Raw genomic sequence first — 5,368 nt, 5'->3', positions numbered from 1 at the left:
CCAATTCGGAAAAGAAGAAGTAAAACTGTCACTGTTTGCAGATGACATGATACTATATATAGAGAATCCTAAAGATGCTACCAGAAAACTACTAGAGCTAATCAATGAATTTGGTAAAGTAGCAGGATACAAAATTAATGCACAGAAATCACTTGCATTCCTATACACTAATGGTGAAAAATCTGAAAGAGAAATTAAGGAAACACTCCCATTTTCCACTGGAACAAAAAGAATAAAATACCTAGGAATAAACCTACCTAAGGAGACAAAAGACCTGTATGCAGAAAACTATCAGACACTGATGAAAGAAATTAAAGATGATGCAAACATATGGAAAGATATACCATGTTCTTGGATTGGAAGAATCAACATTGTGAAAATGACTCTACTACCCAATGCAATGTACAGATTCAATGGAATCCCTATCAAACTACCACTGGCATTTTTCACAGAACTAGAACAAAAAATTTCACAATTTGTATGGAAACACAAAAGACCCCGAAGAGCCAAAGCAATCTTGAGAAAGAAAAATGGAGCTGGAGGAATCAGGCTCCCTGACTTCAGACTATACTACAAAGCTACAGTAATCAAGTCAGTCTGGTACTGGCACAAAAACAGAAATATAGATCAATGGAACAGGATAGAAAGCCCGGAAATAAACCCACACACATATGGTCACCTTATCTTTGATAAAGGAGGCAAGAATATACAATGGAGAAAAGACAGCCACTTTAATAAATGGTGCTGTGAAAACCGGACAGCTACATGCAAAAGAATGAAATTAGAACACTCCCTAACACCATACACAAAAATAAACTCAAAATGGATTAAAGACCTCAATGTAAGGCCAGACATTATCAAACTCTTAGAGGAAAACATAGGCAGAACACTCTATGACATAAATCACAGCAAGATGCTTTTTGACCCATCTCCTAGAGAAAGGGAAATAAAAACAAAAGTAAACAAATGGGATCTAATGAAACTTAAAAGCTTTTGCACAGCAAAGGAAATCATAAACAAGATGAAAGGACAACCCTCAGAATGGGAGAAAATATTTGCAAATGAAGCAACTGACAAAGGATTAATCTACAAAATATACAATCAGTTCATGCAGCTCAGTATCAAAAAAACAAACAACCGAATCCAAAAATGGGCAGAAGACCTAAACAGACATTTCTCCAAAGCAGATATACAGATTGCCAACAAATACATGAAAGGGCGCTCAACATCACTAATTATTAGAGAAATGCAAGTCAAAACTACAACGAGGTACCACCTCACGTGGGTCAGAATGGACAGCATCAAAAAATCTACAAACAATAAATGCTGGAGAGGGTGTGAAGAAAAGGGAACCCTCTTGAACTGTTGGTGGGAATGTAAATTGATACAGTCACTATGGAGAACAGTATGGAGATTCCTTAAAAAACTAAAAATAGAACTACCATATGACCCAGCAATCCTACTACTGGGCATATACCCTGAGAAAACCATAATTCAAAAAGAGTCATGTACCACAATGTTCACTGCAGCACTGTTTACAATAGCCAGGAGATGGAAGCAACCTAAGTGTCCATCGACAGATGAATGGATAAAGAAGATGTGGCACATATATAAAATGGAATATTACTCAGCCATAAAAGAAACAAAATTGAGTTATTTGTAGTGAGGTGGATAGACCTAGAGTCTGTCATACAGAGTGAAGTAAGTCAGAAAGAGAAAAACAAATACTGTATGTTAACACATATATATGGAATCTAAAAAAAAAAAAAAGCTTCTGAAGAAACTAGGGGCAGCGCAGGATTAAAGACGCAGACGTAGAGAATGGATTTGAGAACATGGGGAGGGGGAAGGGTAAGATGTGACAAAGTGAGAGCGTGGCATGGACATATATAAACTACCAAATGTAAAACAGATAGCTAGTGGGAAGCAGCAGCATAGCACAGGGAGATCAGTTCAGTGCTTTGTGACCACCTAGAGGGGTGGGATAGGGAGGGTGGGAGGGAGATGCAAGAGGGAGGAGATATGGGGATATATGTCTATGTGTAGCTGATTCACTTTGTTATAAAGCAGAAACTAACACACCATTGTAAAGCAATTATACTCCAATAAAGATGTTTAAAAAAAAACCCTATTAAAAAAGAGATCAGATTTGTGGTTACCATAGGCAAGAGGGTGGGGGGAGAGGAAATCAGATGAAGGCAGTAAAAGGGTTTTTTTTCTTTTTCAAAAAAAAAGACATTAAAATAATGTTGTAGAGACCAGGAAAATGGTAAGAAGTATATTTATGGATGAGAGGGTGATGAGAAGTGAAACAGTCCTAGATTTTCAGCCATGGAACAGCACAATACTCTAATTCAAAAGCTATTTCCTGGGTCAGTGTTAGGGTAAAGTAAGCTAGTACTTCCCTTAAACACAGAATGTTAAAGAGGCACCAAATCTGGGCTTCCCTGGTGGCGCAGTGGTTGAGAGTCCGCCTGCCGATGCAGGGGACACGGGTTCGTGCCCTGGTCTGGGAAGATCCCACATGCCGCGGAGCGGCTGGGCCCGTGAGCCATGGCCGCTGGGCCTGCGCGTCTGGAGCCCGTGCTCCGCAACGGGAGAGGCCACAACAGTGAGAGGCCCGCGTATCGCAAAAAAAAACAAAACAAAACAAAACAAGAGGCACCAAATCTAAGTCATCAAGATAAAGAATGTTTCAATGTAATCTTTTAAAATGAAAATTAATACCAAAACATGCACGAGGAACAAAATACCAAAATTTTAAATAAACAAATGAAATCACCCTTCATTTGCAGGTCCCTGAGAGTCTTACAAAGTAAGCCTTCATGATGCAACTGAAATTTGGGCAAATTCCATTTAGTTTATAAAATTCTTACTAAAGAAAATGAAAAAGTCTGACCTGCTAAATGTCCTCAGTTGCTTGTACACAGCAACTCTTCTTTCTAACCATATTGTCAAAGTGAGCTCCTGGGAAAGACATTTCAGGAACATGAGTTAAAAATCAGTTAAGGGGCTTCCCTGGTGGCGCAGAGAATATGCCTGCCAATTCTGGGGACACGGGTTTGAGCCCTGGTCTGGGAGGATCCCACATGCCGGGGAGCAACTAGGCCCGTGAGCCACAACTACTAAGCCTGCGCGTCTGGAGCCTGTGCTCTGCAACAAGAGAGAGGCCCGCGCACCGCGATGAAGAGTGGCCCCCGCTTGCCACAACTAGAGAAAGCCCTCTCACAGAAACAAAGACGCAACACAGCAAAAATAAATAAATTAACTAATAAACTCCTACCCCCAACATCTTTAAAAAAAAAAAATCAGTTAAGACTATCACGGGGTCATTAGAAATTGTCAAACATGGTAATTCCCTCAATTACAAACAAGTGAAGAAGTAATCTTGAAAATATCACTGATTTTGCTTCCATTAAATACAGAAAAGTAAAACTATATTAAATACTTGTTTTAGTATAAAGAAAATATAGTTTAAATAAAGTTTAATAACCCACGTTTTAACATTAAAATATATTTTAATATTCTATGCTATTTAAAATATTTTAATATATTGTAAAAGCATGAAACATTTAAAATATTTAATTTAAATTAAATATAATATGAATTAATTTAAATATAACATTAATTTTAAAATATAAAAAGTAAAATGCTGTGAGCTTTTTAATATTCCTACTTTTCAGATATTCAATACTTTCTCCCTCACTTTAACGCTGTATCCTTGAAAGACCCTATGAAAGTCCCAGAGCATCTACAGGGGCGCTCAGCTCCCGCGTCCTCGGCCCCGGTGGTGGCCGCGCTCCGACTCACCCCTCAGGGCGTCCCCAACACCGTTCTGTCGTCCCATCGCCGCCGCCGCCGCGTTCCCCTTTCTCTGGGCCTTCGCTGTCTCGCGCCAGAAACGAGCCCGAATCTGAAAAATCGGCTCCCCTTTCTCTGAGGCTGGGAATCGCTCTGATTCCCCATCTCAGACCGCTCGGAAAACGGCTTCTTTCCCCCAAAATTGCCTCGCTCAAGTTTCTGTGAGAATATAAAGCGCAAAACTCAAGGGAAGCCCCGAAAATGCAAGGTTCCGGCTCCCAACCAGACAAAAATGTCTCTGGCGAGGCCGCGACGAGGCTTCCTCTTCAGCACTCAGCACCGAGAAAACGAAGGTTTTTCGCGCACTACGCTGATTATTAAAGCAGCCTCAGTGACTACGTTTCGCCCTGCCTCTCGAGCTGCAGGAGACAGCTGCAGACTGCAAACTCAAGAGTAGGCGTTTCCCAAACAAACCCTGCGCCCTCTACCGGCCGCCTAGGGAAGGACGCTGTCCACAGTTCCAGGGAAGGAACCTTCCAGCTAATTGTTTAGCGGTTCCCACGCGCCCCCTGGCGGCCGTCTAGTGAATCACTCAAATTCTCAATGGCCCAATTCTATTTGCTAGTAGAGGGGTGATGCTCTGCTCCATCCGTGCTTGCTCTCTTGGCTGGAACTTGCCTAGGAGCCATAGTCAGGACAACAAGGAAGTCTTCCAACAGTTGGAACAGATGCAAAGGATCCCCTCTCAGTGGTCCCTAAAGGACAGAGCCGACTTCAAATTTCCTTGGCAAATTTAAAAAATTTTTAAAAAGAGAATATCACTCAAATCCAGATGATTCAAGGCTCCTGTTACCACTATCTGATGCTCCAGCAGATCCTCCAACTCTTAAACACAGAGGACAGCCGTGCTGCTTGGAACAACACCCTCCTCGATAAACCCTTCCCTAGCCTTGATCAGAGAGGCTGGACTGACTAGAGCAGATGGAAGAAGACAATCTGGATTGTCCTGATCTGGGACTTGCTGCCCGCAAGTATTTCCATGGAATCCATTTCTACCTGAAGGCAAAGGAATACAGCCCCTGTGCCCGAGAGGTTGTCAGAGTGGAAATTGAAAAGTGCCTTTCCCTCATGTAAGAATCCTCAAAGAAATGTCAACAAATACAGAATATTTTTTATACTTGTGACACTTTTTAATTCAATTACATTAGTGTTTGCTGAGTGCTCCAAAGCAATCTCAACTTACATTTCTTCACAAGTTGAAAAATGTCTGAAATGAAAATCTTGATTTTAAAACAATGTGTAGACATTTTTTCTTGTATAAATAATTGTACATTATATACATTATTTCTTGTATAAATAATTTTATAATGTAATTTAAAAGATCACTTTAAGTTTTGGGCTGGTATTTGCTATTTTCAACATATGAAGTTTCTTTTTTTATAGAAAGGTTTTTCAGATAGTGTGGTGTTAGAGATATTTGTCAGTTAACTTAATGCTGGCTGCTGTAACAGGTAAACAGAAAGCTGTCAGGAATTTGATCATAATAGAATGTTATCTGTATAAGAAC

General features: G+C 40.4%; 1 pseudogene; it reads left to right on the top strand.

Annotated features, from left to right (window-relative positions):
- Positions 1 to 4,404: 4,404 nt before the first annotated feature.
- LOC103090914 (interferon alpha-13 pseudogene) lies at positions 4,405 to 4,935 on the top strand (annotated as a pseudogene).
- Positions 4,936 to 5,368: the final 433 nt, after the last annotated feature.

The sequence above is a fragment of the Lipotes vexillifer genome, unplaced genomic scaffold, assembly GCF_000442215.2.
Source record: "Lipotes vexillifer unplaced genomic scaffold, Lipotes_vexillifer_v1.1 scaffold317, whole genome shotgun sequence".
Classification (NCBI taxonomy): Eukaryota; Metazoa; Chordata; class Mammalia; order Artiodactyla; family Lipotidae; genus Lipotes; species Lipotes vexillifer.
This window is presented reverse-complemented; position numbering and strand designations above follow the sequence as displayed.